This window comes from Balaenoptera ricei, chromosome 13 (assembly GCF_028023285.1).
Source record: "Balaenoptera ricei isolate mBalRic1 chromosome 13, mBalRic1.hap2, whole genome shotgun sequence".
Lineage (NCBI taxonomy): Eukaryota > Metazoa > Chordata > Mammalia > Artiodactyla > Balaenopteridae > Balaenoptera > Balaenoptera ricei.
Genome location: NC_082651.1, coordinates 86,826,965 through 86,841,842, shown reverse-complemented (window position 1 = coordinate 86,841,842; position 14,878 = coordinate 86,826,965).

Here is a 14,878-nt window from a genome sequence, read left to right as displayed (position 1 = left end):
TGTTGGTACTGGGAGTGATCCAGGAAAGCAGATGATAAGATGAAGTTTTAGATCACTAGCTACCAGGCTGCAATAAAGACCCAGTCACAAGTGCACAGATAGCCCTTGGCCAAAGGTATCACTCCACTTGTTAAAATTTCCACTAGTGTTGAAATGAGGTGGTGAACTGGTGGAAGGGAATGTACTAGCATGCAGGATATAACAGGCTTTTGAGATCAACGTATGAGATGTATAAATAGTCTCTATTAGGGCGATAGGATTAGATGGCTATTGTCAAATGTCACTGATGCTTTACAGAAAGATAATGATCTGCTGAAGGTGAGTAAAGGCAATATAAAGCCAAGTATGAAAGCCAGAGGGCATCTTTGATTGCATACAAAGAAGCTCTTATTTTCAAAGCCAAGAACTGAGCTAGGACTTAACAGTGATAGTGGCTGAACTTCAAAGACTGTTAAATGCCCAAACATGGCAGGTCTGTTATGTTAAAGTCCACCCAGAACCACGATTATTGCCTGAAGAGGTGGTTAAGTCTCTAGGAAGAAGGACCATGTAGCCCCATGACATAGATATACAGTAACTGTTTCCCCAGTCCTTCTCCAAAGAGATCTAAGGTCATTTACATGGGTAACTATGCTCTGGGGAAAGAGGAATACCAAGACATTCCAAGGACTGTTGGGCACAGGATTTGAATTGATATTGATTCCCAGAGACCCAAATTATATGGTCCTCCTGTTAGAAGAGGGGCCTGTGGGGTCCTATACAAGGTCTGGTGTTCATTTTCCCATCCTCGAATATACAGTTGTTTTGACATAGTTGGCAGTTGGTGTAGCCACCATGTTGAGTCATTAGTCTGGGGTGTCAAAGCTACCATAGAGAAAACCTCTGACCTACCCCTCACCCCTCTATGCCCCTGTAGCCAAGATAGTGAATCAAACCCAATATTACATTCTAGAGGGGATGGTTGAGATTACTGTCATACTTAAAGCATCCAAGGGGTGCAGGTGGTGGTCCTCATTGTATTTCCATTTAGTTCATGAGTCTAGCTGCAAAAACTATGGAGCTTGGAGAATGATGGTGGATTACTGCAAGCTCAACAAAGCAGTAGCCACAATCACAGCTGCCTTCCCAGATGTGTTATCTTTGCTAGAGCAGATTAATATAGACTTAGGTTCTTGGTATGCAGCTATTGATTTGGTGACTGGCTCTCTTCTATCACTATCACTAAGAAGGTTTAGAAACAGCTCACATTTGCATGATAGGGAAGGGAATCTTGTTTCAAAATTCTAGTAAATCCAATTTTGACTTAACATAGTTGGAGCGCCATTCATAGTCTTAGAAACTAATTTTTCATGTCTAGATAAAAATTTTCTTTGAGAGATGTAAAACATTTAGAAATATCTATGCCATGAGTCTGATATTTTAGGTTGCAAATTGATATGTGTTTATAAATTTAGAAGGAGAATTGAGAGAAAATACACTGAAGTATTGATTGGGCAGTATCTCTTAATATTGCATGGCCTATCTAAAGCTAATGAAAAGTACTTGAATTTTTCAAATTTTGGATCAACTGATTTTTGATACTGTTGGGAAAGTTTATTATTCTAATGATAATTGTTTGCTTAATTGAGGATCTGTCACTTTTTATAAAATATCTGTTTTTTTAGATTTTTCATACTATTTTATAACAAACTATAACTGGGCAGTGGTGAATAGAAACAGATGGAAAGGTTAGGAACAAAGAAGTCTGGGTTAATGGCATATAGATAGACAAATGGGAGTTGTCATGATGTGTGGAGATTTTTATACTGCACATTAATGCCCACCAGAGAGCATGCACCACAGAAGAGACACTAAACAACCAAGTGGGCAAAATTACTGATCCAGTTGATGTCAGCCAGCTTCTGTCATCAGCCACCTGAATATTGGCATGATAGACACATGAACAGAGTAGCCGCTCTGATGGCGCATACACATGGGTTCAACAGCATGAGTTCAGATTTTCCAAGACTGATCTGTCTATTGCTGCTGCCAGCTGTCTGTCCTGCCAGCAACAGAGACCAATGCTGAGTGAGCATCCAAATGAGCACTGTTCCTTGAAAATATCAAGAGGCCATTTGATCAATATGACAACATTGCGCCCCTTTCATTCTAAGAGGCTAGTTCACTTTCACAGGAGTAGGCACATATAACTTGTTTAGGTATACCCTTTCTGCCTGCAGGGCTTCAGCCAGCCCCGCTACTCATGGGTTTATGTAATCTTATATCAGAGAGAGAGAGACAGAGAGACAGAGGGAGAGGGGAAGAGGGGGAGGCAGGGGGAGGCAGGGAGAGGAAGAGAAATATTGAGAATTCTGCATTCCCAGAACTGAAGGGAGTTCATATGAATGCCTGGAGAACCAGAGAAGGAGTTGGAAAAAGGGAGTTGGGAGATGAAATTGGAGAGGTCATCAAGGAGTTAAGTCATGAAAAGCCTTTGTTAGCCATACTAAGAAGTTTTGGCCGTATGGATATGGGCAACCAACAAAGGGTTTTAACAAGGAAAGTGACATCATGAGATTTGCCATGAACGTCTTATTATCTTGGACTTTACTTCTTACCTTGTTTGATGAGAAGAGGAGGAATGTGAAGTTCTGAGCTAAATGTGTGAGCCAGGCCTCTGTCCTATTTATCATAGAAGAAAGCCCTCTCATTATTATGAGACACTTGCCAAGATTTTTTTTTTTTTTTCAAGTAACAAAAACACACAAATGGGGGTGGGGTGTCTTTGCCTGCCCATATTTGTAAAAGCTAAGACGAGAACATAGAAATGCTCAAAGAGCATGTTTGAATACATTTCTTTGTAAAACATGACAGAGAGGAGTGATTATTTAAATTGGACAAGACTTTGCATTCCTGGCTCCTTGGTGGCAATGGCTTTTGTCTGAACTCTCTTACTAGAAAAATGTCACAAAGGATAAAAAATGAGTCCAATAAGTTTTATTCAATTTCAGAGTCTATTATATATTCTGTTTTACACAAAGCATATAATTTTAAATTTCATAGATAGGCATACCGAACATACCATACACTTGGTAGATATACAGCTACTTGTACGGGTGAAATTGAAACCCTCCAGGGAGGGTACATTAATAATTCCATTCTTGTAAGGCAGAACAGCCATCTCACATTCCAAACAAAGCCCAGCCAGCACAAAAGTGATTCATGGTCATTTATAAAAACTGATTACCAATCACTAGATCTTAAAGCCATGGCAACCTTTATTTTTCAATCTCATAAATAATAAAGCTCCTTTTTGTTTAACACATGAGGGACCTCTTTCCCATGAAGGAGTTAGTAAACAAAGATAATTTTCCATGTCTGACAGCATGCATGAAAGCTGATGAATACATATATGATAAATATATATTTCAGTAGAAAGAAAATATTAATGCATATATATTTGTATAGAGTTTCCTTTCACTGAGCTGTTGATCCAGCAGTAGAAAAGATCCAGAACCTGACTGCTTTGTTTTAGTGCCCCAAAGACAAAATTTTTCCTGACAGGATAGTTTAAAATATTCACTTTATTAATCCTAGATAAAATCAATATTCATATTTAGCTGAAATGGTTCTTAGCAAGATATTAAAATAACAGTTTATGTATTTCATAGTGAGAAATAAGAGATTATAATAAGTCCTGATTTGTAGCTTTATCTCAGTGCTTGGGAAAGATATTAGACAAATCATTCATCAATTTTCGATCACCCAGAAATCCCAAAACACCAAGTAGAACCAGCATGACTCTATCACTATCAGGTTCTGCTGGGGCCCCTTTCCCCTGTTTCAGTGGTTGAGTGACAGTGCAGGTAGATAAGAGAAGGTAACAAGGTTCTTTCTCTGCTTCGCCGACACTTGTTCTGTCAGTGTCTGTTGTATGCTCCAATGAGACAGTAACTTCTCCAAGGTCAGCTTGAAAACCTGGAAGTGTGTGCACCCATCATGTAGTCAGAAGTACTTATGAAGGGAGTTAAAGTCCAACACTTGGTAAAGTGATGACAGAAGGTGGGAAGATGGAGGAGCACAGGCAGATCTTTGTTGATTTTCCATGGTTGGTCTTGCGTTTAGAAGAGTTCCATAAAACATTTTAATTCAGAGTGAGCTTAAGAAGTTTTAAAAATAATTAGTCCTAAGTCAGGTGAATTTTGGGCCATGATCAAGGGTGTTATGGCCAGAGCTGAGCTACAGTTGAAATCTTGTTGACAGAAGTCTACCAGTATCTTTGGTCCCCATATCATGAATAAGTAATTGTACATTTAGCATGTGGCTTCTCTTGCTCAGACTCTTGAGTGCTGCTTTGGAGCACTAGCCTGGACTTGGTCCTTCTAGAGCCTTGGGACTTTCATGACTGAGTCTTTATTAAAGGGATTAACTCCTTGTCTAGTGTCTGTGGGCTCCTGCTTTGTTACATCTCTTCCTTGTCCTTTGGCCAAGCCCTGCCCATTGAAGTGCTCCTGGGCTCGAGCCCCCTTTTCCTTTGTAATACAGTTTGGTCTACTCTTGTTGGAGATCTTGACTGGTGGTGTCATTAATGGTACACTGACTACCTTAGTCAAAAATGGCTGGGTTCCTTCCTTCTTGTCTGCTTGCTGTAGCATTTTCTAGTTAAATTTGAAAGGAGGTTTACTTGTGGAGGCAAAGGTAGTTCAAAAATTCAGTCCAGTTCTGGCCACAAGAATGATTTTTAGTTCTTGTTCTGCACCAAATATGTAATCCCTCCTGGTCTGTTCTAAGCTGTGTAAGCAGATGATTTCCAGTTTTTCAATGGCATTTTTAATAGTTGCCTTCTGGAATTCAGCTTTCAAGGGATTTCCTGATAAGAACTATGTAATCAGGATGGAATCTCTTATTAAAAGGACTTTCCTTTTCCAAAGCTTGAAAAAAGTCTGTTTCTCTCTTCTCAAATTATCAGGCTATCTATCAATAATTGAAGGTGAGATTGAAACTATGACCTTGGCAGGTAGTGCAGGGGATTTGCTGAAGTTGTTCAATAGTGTGAGCTATTTTTTAGATTATGTGTTTTTGAAGTGTATTAAAAGTAAACTTCTTTTCACAGTCTTCAGGATCCTGGGAACAAGTTTATTTATTCAACAAACATTACACTTATTCACCAAACAGTACTATGAATGTAGAGGAAGAGAGCAAATTGAGGAAGTTTCCAGCTGCCCTTTCACACTGACTCTCTTTGGCACATAACTGGAGAAGGGTCCATCCTTGGCTGAGTTACCATAATGTCTCACAGTTCTATGTTTATTCCTTTGTAAATGATGCACCAGGCCTGGTGTATACAGGCTTTCACCTGAATGACTTGGGAATGCACTAAAATGCAGATTCAGGGTCCAAGCCAGATACACAGTCGGTATCTAAATAGAAGGCTTGGAATGTGTGTTTTAACAAGTTCCCTAGGTGATTCTTACGGAAACTAAAGTGTGAGAATTACTGCATCAGAAATTGTGGCTAGAGTCCTGCCTCCCTAACTTAATAGCATGACCTTGGACAAGCTAACCTCTCAGTACCTCTATTTCCTCATCTGTAAAATGTCATCTAACGATATAGTAGCTACCTCATGGCGTAGTTGCAGGGATCATATGAATTAATATAGGTAATTAATATATGATAATTGCTTAGACTAGTGCTTAGGAAGTGCTATGTAGCTGTTTTGTATTATTATTATTAGCACTGTTAATAGTAGTATTGCTCGTAGCAGGAGATTCAGCTTGTAAGAGTTTCCCTGTGGAAAACCAACATTCCCAGTTTGAAGACTAGGCAGGGTATCACGAGGCAAGTTCTCCTCTCTTGTGCTTGACTGAGTTAGCATGATCAGGGGCCCCAGTGTGAGGCTGGGGGCTGAGAGAGCACAGGGCAGTAGAAAGAGTGTGGTGCTTGAGGCCACCATCAGTTTGAGTCCCAGTACTGCCTCTGAATGGCCATGTGACCTGAGGCAGGAGCCTAATTCCCTCACCTGTGATACGGAAGTAAGAAAATTAACATCTACTCTGTTCACCTTTTCAGGCGTAGCTTTTGAAACAGATTGTTAAAATAGGGCTTTTGCTGTTGACTGGATTTGGGGACCTCATACCCTAAAACAGCAGCCCCCAACCTTTTTGGCACCAGGGGCCAGTTTCGTGGAAGAAATTCTTCCACCGACCGGGGTTGGGGTGGGGTGGGGGGGTGGGATGGGGATGGGTCGGGTGGTAATGTGAGCGATGGGGAGCGGCAGATGAAGCTTCGCCCCCTCGCCTGCCGCTCACCTCCTGCTGTGCAGCCCTGTTCCTAACAGGCTGCGGACTGGGTTGGGGACCCCTGCCCTAAAGAGAGGAGAAAGACCACACCAAAGATCAACTCCATGATAAGTGGGTCACTCTTGGTCATCACCTTCCTCAAAGGTGATATATATGTGCATATATGTATGAAAGAATTTGGAGAGAATGGAAAGTGAGGAGTTCTTTGGAGAAAGACTGTTAGTGTGCTATGCATTTCTTCTCCTCTCCTCAAAGTCAAGTGGGCAGGGGCTTCAGAGAATGATCCAGGAAGCTTGCTGTATGTCTACTGAGCTTTGGGAGGGCCACTAGGGCATCATGTTGTGGTGTGAGATGAGCTCTGCAGAAAGTGCACCATTAGCTGTAGAAGCTGTGGAGGATCCTGGCGGGGATTGTCTGGGGATGGCACCAGAGAACTGCAGTCACAGCGTGAGGACAGGGCGGGGAATCTCCAAATGCCCACAAAAGCGGCACAGGAAAGAAAGGATCACGTCCACATTTGGACAGCTGCCACACCCAGGGAGGGGCAGTAACACCAAATTACACCTGTGCCTAACAAGAGAGACCTTTCCTTGCCCTTCTTATCTTTTCTTCCTTCCCTTTACCTGACTTTGGAGAGGCCAAAAATGGTCAGTGCAGGAGGAGGCAAAGCAAAACCAGAGCTGAATTGTCCATGCTCCTCCAACTCCCTGATGTAGGTTTTTGAGCCTGACACAAACCCAAGCTCCGGGAGGGGAGAAATTTGACATTGAATGAGGATTTGAAACTTTAATATTAGACTGGACTGGGGCTTTCAAAATCTTGAAGTAGCAGGAAAAGCTACAGGAACTCTCTGGGGTTTTATCCAGCGACAGAGAAGATTGATTCTACAGTGTTAGGTTTAAAGGGATGGCATTGAGACAGAATAAAGTTACTTTTGGCTTGCTTGCTGCCAAGTCACAAAACCAGTTACCCTTGTAATGTTGCAGGAGTCAAACAAGCTAATGGGTGGGAGAGCTCTTTGAATATTGTAAAATGTTACAGGTATTTTGCAATATTGCTTATATATTTATATGCATATAGATATAAATGAAAAAATAAAACAAAAAACACCTAGTAAGCATCTATTCAGTGCAAAGAAGGTCCTGTGCCAGATGTTTAGAGGATGTAAAAATAAATACGACATTGTCCCTGTCTGCAGAGAATGTATTATTTCTACAGGGTGATGGTGGCATGCCGTGCAATTTCCTTATCCAGCTTTCTGCATGCCAGATGAAGTCAGACAACAAAGATGAACATGATTAAGTTTGAAAATAAGTCCTGGCATCTAATTCTCTATAGAAGTGATTCAAACTACCCAAAAGTATACTTTGTCTTCTTGCTGCCTGTCTCTGAGCTCCTCAACCCAAGCTTCTCCTATCTTCAAATGCCTGCCTCTTTCTGAGAATCTGCCTACTGCCCTGCGGTCCCAGTGCCGCTCGCTGAATGCTTACTCCGTTGTCTATTCCTTCTGAATTTTCCTTCTGTGAGGTCTCCTCATAGCCCTCTGCTCAGTTATTCTTTTTAACCTCAGGGAGAAGATTCATCTTCTTTGTGCCACTAGAATGTGGAATAGGAAAGAAGGAAGAGCTGGCGTAATTCAAACCAAATGGTTAAAAAAAAAATCACATCCAATTCCCTCAGCCTATGGCACCTGGAAGCACAACACTTACTGGCCAACTCTGTGTGTTTTGCCTCTTAGATGGCAGCATCTTTGTACACAATGCTGCACCTGATGCATAGTAGGAGCTTAATAAATATCTATGGCAAATGGATGTCTTTACTTATTATATATAGTTTTCTGGCTGAAAACCGTGAAACGAATCCTAGGTCTTTCCAAATCCGGGCTACAGACAGCTTTCTGCTTCTTTTAAAAAAATTGTGTTCTGGATGAGTGAGGTACACAGACTGTTGATCTACTGCCATAGTATCAAGCTACAACATGGCAGGGTTAATATGACAGTGTATGAAAGGAGAATACTGGCTGCACTGGAAGAAAACAATGCTTGTCTGGCCTGTGTCTCTCAAGTGTAAGGAGACAGTGCAGTTCGGTACCTTGAAAAAAAATGAAACAGCAACAACAAAAAAATCCACAAAAACGCCGACAAAAACGAAACAAAAAAACCCATGGTTCTGTGTTCTCCAGGGAGAATGTCTCTATGCTAAGTTCAACTTCCCCATTGTGTTCTGTTGGCCTCCTGCTGCATTGGGCCACTCTGGCCCCGAGGCACAACTACCTGTAATAGGGTGTAACCCTACTCTGACCCATACAGATGGTCCTAGTTATTCTATCTTTTGGACAATTCCACTGTCTCTCACAATATGCAGGTGAGATGTTCCTTCCAGTTTCTGGGGCTTGGCGTCTCTGGGATGCTTGGGTGAGGAAGAAGAGAGCACCAAGAAGTGACAGCTGAAAGCCACATTGCAAAAGAGAAACAGGGATCATCAAACGTAGACATAAAACCCAAAAAGAGCAGCAGTCTGTGGACTGCTTTATTTATTTATTTATTGCATAAACAGTCTGAAACCTTTCAGTCTTCCTCCTACATTATAACGGGACTTATTAAAAAAATACTCAATTTGGTGATTACAGATCATCAAAGAAAGGTTGGATTATTTTAGTAGAGAAGGAAGTGAGGGTGTCACACATTGTGAAAAATTTTCCGTTTAAAGTAGTTACAAAATGGAGGTGCAATTTTACTTTATGATGGTAAACTTATGTGGAATGCTGAATTCCTAGAGAATATCAATTAAGAATTAAGTTAATTGAACATCTGCTGCTTACTTCTTCTGTGTCAGGCCCATAGAGACATTAAGACATAGTACCTGTTCCCAAGGTGCTTGCAGTTTTTAGTGCATTACACAAGTGAAAATTACATGCACAGAAGATGGGTATTGATTGTTTCTCCAGGAGCCTTCATGGGCCTTTTAGTGACTCTTGCCTTGTTCTTCACTCAAAGGATTGACTGCTCTGCCATCTGGGGCCATTCTACCACAAGGCAAATGTCCATGATTCTGATTCTCAGAGCTGTAAAAAATGAAGTCCACCCTGGGACCCAGAGAAGGGATTGGAAGGGGTATCAGAATCACCCCCTGCAACCTAGTTAGAAAGATTACATCAAGAGCATTGTCTCCCAGGTCCCGCATCAATTCATGATGCTCCAAGGAGAATCTTTACCAGACGGGAGGCAGCATGCAGTGTGGAGAGAGCTCAACTGGTAGGGGATGGCCTGGCTGTCATTCATGCCTCCAAAGCTACAGGCTTTGGGTGAGATACTCCCTTTTGGGATCTCAGTTTCCCCATCTGAAAAACAAGAAGGCTGAAATCACACTTTCTGCAAGCAAGGTTCTTCCTGGCCATTTCCTCTCGCTGTGCTATTGTAGTCCACAGCTCCGTCTGTTTCACTGGCATCTGTGTTAAGCCCAATGAAGCAGTAAATACACAGCACAAAGCTTTATATATGGTCATACGGTAGACCCCTTGCTTGCTGAAACTCCTGTGTACCCAACATCCACAGCTTAAAACAGCATGAAAAGCAGTGACCCCCGAATTCTGTGTCTCTGACTCTATGGTTCCCACACTCTGTGCAGTAGACTTTGGTGAAGATCAAAGGGAGGCATTAAGAAGCCATGTCCATTATCATTTCTCTTTGACCTTGAGTGTATCCGTCATGCTGCTTGTTGGCTGATTGGCAGCAGTTTCAAAGATTTCTTAGCCAAGATCCAGTTGACATTATTGCCTAGTCTTCACATCTGAACTAGCCTTTCTGTTCTCTCATAGGACACATACTACCTGAATTGAGAAATTAGAACTCATTAAAGATTTTATTTATTTGATTCCCAACCATGTCTTTGAAACAAAGCAATGACTGAATGGTCACTAATTTATTTAATTTTTATTTGTTCAGGCTGGACATCTTAGGATGCCCATGTCTCCCCTCTACCTTAGGCCTAACATCTAATCAATAACTAAGCCTGTCAGTGCTTCTGCATAATGTTCTTCCTCTCTGTGTCTACCTCCACCATCCTAATTTAGGAATGTATCACAGCTTATCTTGCCTACTGCAGTATCTTCTGAACTTGTCGCCATGCTTCATCTTCCAACATTCCAAAATCGCATTCTTCATACACGTGTATTTATATTAGCTTCATAAATCTTAAATCCCATTCGTAATTTTCCCTTATTCAAGAACTTTAGTGTTTTCTATTGGTCCAGAATAAAGTCTGAATTCCTCAGTCTCACATTCATGTTCCTTCCAACCTCCTCCAGTTCTTCATCCTCCTCCTAATGCAGTCCAACACAAAATCTAGGTCCCATCTTCACTCATTTCCTCAGTGAACCTCCAGAGAACTTTAATTTCCTTCTGTTACACATGTATGTACATCCCTAAAACCTCCCACTATGCTGTGAGCTCTTTAGGGGTAATATTCATGCCAATTCATGAGGTCTCCCACACAGCAGCTAGCCCAGAGTGCAACACAGACTCCTTTCCAGTAAATGTTTGTGGAGCAGATCAGTGAGTGTGCCCCCCAAAGTCATTGAGATTTCTACCATTCGCTCTTCTCTCACATAATGCTCTCTACTTGGAATGCTCTCTTCTGTTCACTTTAAAATGTTTGCTAATTTTGTTGAGTCAAATTTAACTTTCATCTAAGATTTCCCATTCATCAGCATGAAACTCTTCATAATCTCATCTTATTAATGTTTGTGGCATCTGTAATTAAGTCCCCCTTTTCATTCCTAGTCTTGTTTATTCATATTTTCTCTACCTTTTATCTTAATCAACCTTGCTAGAGGTTAACTTTATTACTCTTTGCAAAGAATCAACTGTTGGCTTTTGTTTTATCCTCTCTATTGTATGTTGGTTTTCTATTTTATTAACTTATCTTTATTATTTCCCTCTTCTACTTTCTTTGGGTTTAATTTGCTGTTTTCTTTCTCTCTCTCTTTTTTTTTAAACTAAGACAGAAGCTTAGTTTAATAATTTTCAGCCTTTTTTCTTTTTCAGACATGAGCATTTGAGGTTATAGTTTTCACTATCAGTACTGCATTACTTGCATTTCAAAATGCAGGGAATTCTCACATAGCATTATTGTTTAACTCTAGATGTTTTCTAATTTATAATATGATTTATTCTTTGATGTGTGAGTGATTTATTTAGGAGTAAGCTTTAGGAAAAGCTTAACATGTTTAAATTTCCAAATATGTTAAGCTTTTCCTAGTTAATCTTTTAGCTACTATTTCTTGCCTAACTGCTTTATGCTTAGTGAACTTACCGTGACACCAAATCCTTTGAAATTTGTTGAGACTTTCTTTATGGTCCAATATATTGTCGATTTTGGTTGAAATAATTTTGTTGCCTCTTATTGTTGGGTGGAATATTCTATGAATGCCCATTAGGTTATGTAGTTAATAGTGTGATTTCAATAGGTATTCTTAATTTTTTTTTCCCCTGCTTGGGCTAACAGTTACTAAGATAGCTATGTTAAAATCTTTTCCTTTAACATAGTAGTTTGTCTGTTTTCCTCCATAGTTATAACAATTTTTTGCTTTAAATATTGTCACAATATGTTATTAGATACATGCATATTATGAATGATTATGACTTTGATAAGTTGAAACTTTAAAATTATATAGTGACCGAAACTTTAAAATTATATAGTGACCCTTTATAAAAGACAACTAGGAAAAGCTTAACATGTCTAGTTATTTTTTTATTTGCTACTTATGTTTTTCCTTAAAGTCAATTTAATCTGATGTTGATATAGTAGCTTCCCTTCTTTACTATTTACCTAGAATATCTTTTCATTCTTTTACTTTCAATCTTTTTATGTTCTATGTCTTAGATTTATCTCTTATAAACAACATAGAGCTGAATTTATTTTTATCTTCAATATTTATCTTTTAACTATAACTGTTTATGCATCAATATTTATAATTGCTGATATTTATGCACACTATATTTCTATGTATTTATTCATATATATTCATATATATACAATATATTACTTTTGTGTTTTCTAATTATAGCATCTTATTTTTCTATTTTATTCTCTATTTCTTTTTCTCCTTTTTTACCTTACATTTGAGTGATTTTATATTTTGTTATTACATTTTCTGTCTTACTTTAGAAATTATACAGGCTATTTTTCTTCTTTTAGTGATTACCAGAGGTTTTTAATATGCATATGCAACTTGAAGTCTAGGGTTAATCAATATTTTGACCTTTTTCCTCAACAGTGATCTCATAAGTCACTCCTATGTCCCTCTCCTGTTTTGCTTTCTTTTTTTTTTTAACAGCTTTGAGATATAATTTGCATAGCCTACAATTTGCCCATTTAAAGTGGACAATTCAGTGATTTTTAGTGTATTCACAGGGTTGTGCAACCATCATCAATATCTAATTTTAGAATATTTCCCTCACCCTCTTAAAAAAAAGACCCATACTCATTAGCAGTCACTCCCAATTCCCCCCCCCTGACCCCCCAGCTCCTGTTAACTACTAATTTATTTTCTGTCTCTATGGATTTGCCTATTCTGGACATTTCATATAAATGGACTATACAATATTTTGTCTTTTGTGACTAGCTTCTTTCATTTATCGTAGTGTTTTCAAGATCCATCAATATTGTAGCATATATCAGTACTTTATTTCTTTTTATGGGCAAATAATATTCCATTGTATTGCTATACCTGATATTCATGTTTACCAGGTTTGGTAAATGCTTTTAAAGCTAAAGTTGGCTTCAGTGATTATTTTAAATATAAAGGTTTCTTATTCACTTATTCTCTGGTTTGGAATTATTTACTTTGACTATTCTTGCTTAATCAAGAAGTTAAATGAGTTAAAGTCAACCTTTTTAGATGTTTGCAGCAGGTAGTTCAATCTGGGTGCCATATTGCTGGACAAATTAACCATCCAGAGGCTCTCTTCTCTGCATTCAGCTCTCCCATCCATCCTTCTCCACCAGATCATACCCTCTTTACTAGCAAGCTTTTTTCTGATCTGCCAGCATATTGAGGTCTCTCTCACCTCACATTCCGTCAGCCCTATTTTGGGATTCTATTCATATGCCTTCTGACACAGATGGCCTTGCATTCAGTTACCACTCACTATGATGGGAAGTGCTGGGTGGGCACGTTTGGTCCCTGATGCTTCTGTCTATATTCAGGAAGGCAGTCTGACTTAGCATAGGGTGGGGCAGAAGGTAGGCATTCAAGAAATAACTATTAGGTAAATAAATGGGCAGAGTCAAAGACTGCTATTTTCTTCCCTGAAAATTGACTGTTCCGAGTGAAATTTCATGTATGAGGCTCTTGATGCCTGGATAAAATGAGCTGAGATCAAGGTGTCAATCTACTGTCCTGGGCACCTTCTCCGGTTTGGCTTCCTTATCTCAGGGACATGGAAGGGGGCCAAAGTGCAGGCTCTCATTATTTATTTATTTATTTTTAAAATTTATTTATTATTTAATTTTGGCTGTGTTGGGTCTTCGTTTCTGTGCGAGGGCTTTCTCTAGTTGCGGCAAATGGGGGCCACTCTTCATCGCGATGCGCGGGCCTCTCACCATCGCGGCCTCTCTTGTTGCGGAGCACAGGCTCCAGACACGCAGGCTCAGCAATTGTGGCTCACGGGCCTAGTTGCTCCGCGGCATGTGGGATCTTCCCAGACCAGGGCTAGAACCCATGTCCCCTGCATTGGCAGGCAGACTCTCAACCACTGCGCCACCAGGGAAGCCCCAGGCTCTCATTATTGATAGCCTCCACAGGGTGTGTGAGAGGACAGGAAACAAATCATCTTCCCCAGTCTGGCTCCGCTGATGCCTCAGGCTCCTGAGGGTCAGTCGGGAGGCATGTTGCAATTTTGATTTCCCAAGTTCAGAGGGGCCTTAGATATGCGTCTATCTTAAGCTCCTTATTGTCTTTCTGCATATTAAGTGGCAAAACCAAGGTCTCAATGGGGCATATTCAAAAGGGAGATCAAGAGAGGAATTTGGATCAGATCTGATTAAACCCTAATCTCCTTATTACCGTATTGGAAGGAAAACGCTGACCAGGACCAATGGTTGGGCCTTTTTCATGGAGCTGCTTATGTGGCTTGGTCTGGTAGGCAGGACACAGTGACCCAGGAGGTCCTGTACTGGCCTCACAGGTGGGAGAGGCCATTTTCTGAATTTGTAAATCTTTAAATCGAGCTGGGAATGGAGAGCACTAAAGTTGAACAGTTGGGGCTGTGGCTACTCCACTGTGGGCTAATGAGAAATCAGCATTTCCAGATAGCAAAGAGCTCTGGAGGGACCCGATCCAGCCAGCTTGGGAGAGTTTAGAGGAGGATGAGGGAGGCACTGAAGAATCATCACTGCGGAGCTTTTGGCTGCTTTACGAAACCAGCACATTGCCCTTATTCTTTCTTCCTGAAATAGCAGTTGGTTCATCAGGGATGTCCAGTCTTGACACAGGTTGGAAATGTATATCTCTTTTTTAAAAGATTGAATAAGTGGAGCACACATGAAAATATGGCACGGCAGCCTAGAAATAACAGGGGAGGATTTCACATAAACCA